Raw genomic sequence first — 1,229 nt, forward strand, 5'->3', positions numbered from 1 at the left:
GCGACCCCGAGTAGGTAGAGGCAAGACATGTTCAAATTTTTTTCTCCCAGAATAATAAAGTTGTCAATAAACTTATAGAGTATATGTTTCTATTCACAAAAAAGAAGTGTAAATAGAGTCATCTGAAATTTAAAAATAAGGGACTAGAGATATCTAGTGATTGTGAGAGTCAAACAGGACTAACCTCAAGGGTTATTATACCTAGTTAACTCAACCTTGGTTGGAAAACTTACTTTAACTCTCTTCCTAGAGCCTCCTTGTGCTGTGTTTCTCTGGTGTCCGGTCTTCAAGGCTACAGGGAGTCCGTGCTGGGGACGCTAGCCCTCCGCAGGAGGATGCCAGCACAGGGGGTTGCTAAGAGCCCTTCCAGATGGGCGCTGTGACATCACACCTCATCTTTCCCTCCCTGGGCTCAGGGTGGGAAAGATGGAGAAAGATCCAGCAGCTTTGCCTTCTCCATCTGCCCCCTGACTCCCACCTTCCCATTAGGATGTGGTTACCAGGGACGCTCAGTCCTCTCAGCTCCCAGCCCCTCTAGTTCGGGCCCCTGTCCGAATGAAGAGCTAAGTAACATCAAAAGCATTGGCTCAGGCCACCGCTGCTTTTCATAATCACTGCCCGTCCCCAGCAGCAGCTTCAAAGCTGCCTCACCCTTCAGAACACATTACTCACATGAAGCTACACCCTCCCCGTGTTTTTCAACGGTGATCTGCAATGCAGATCGCCTGCCTTGTCTGTCACCCACACAGGCACCCCCTCTCACTGCCTGCAAGGGGGAACTCTGATGCAGCTGGTAACTATTAGCCCTCACCTGTGTGATCAGGAGACTGGGTTAGGAATCAGGAACCCCGTCCCGCTTCACAAACAAGTTGCAAGAACTGTTAGGAGACCAAGGCTGGTCCTCTTCTTAACAGACAAGTAGCTCAAAGCCTCGCCGTGGGAAGGGAAGGTCCCACCTTGAAGGAAGAGGCCTCCACCCCCAGCCCCATGGCTGGCGAGCCTGGAGAACCTGCACAGATTTGAGTTCCTCAACCCAATTGATGACCATTCCTTCCCCTGATCGCCACGTGGGGTCAGACCCCAGACGACTCGAAAGCAAGACCGGCAGATTTGGGCTGTGTCTCGGCAGGGTCCTGGGCTGGAGGGGTGTTGCAGACTCTTCGTTTCTGCAAATTGATCTTTAACATCCGCAAAATGGCCACGAGCTGTCCCCAAGTAAATCCTCGCTC

The sequence above is a fragment of the Pseudorca crassidens genome, chromosome 1 (genome assembly GCF_039906515.1).
Source record: "Pseudorca crassidens isolate mPseCra1 chromosome 1, mPseCra1.hap1, whole genome shotgun sequence".
In the NCBI taxonomy this organism is placed as follows: domain Eukaryota; kingdom Metazoa; phylum Chordata; class Mammalia; order Artiodactyla; family Delphinidae; genus Pseudorca; species Pseudorca crassidens.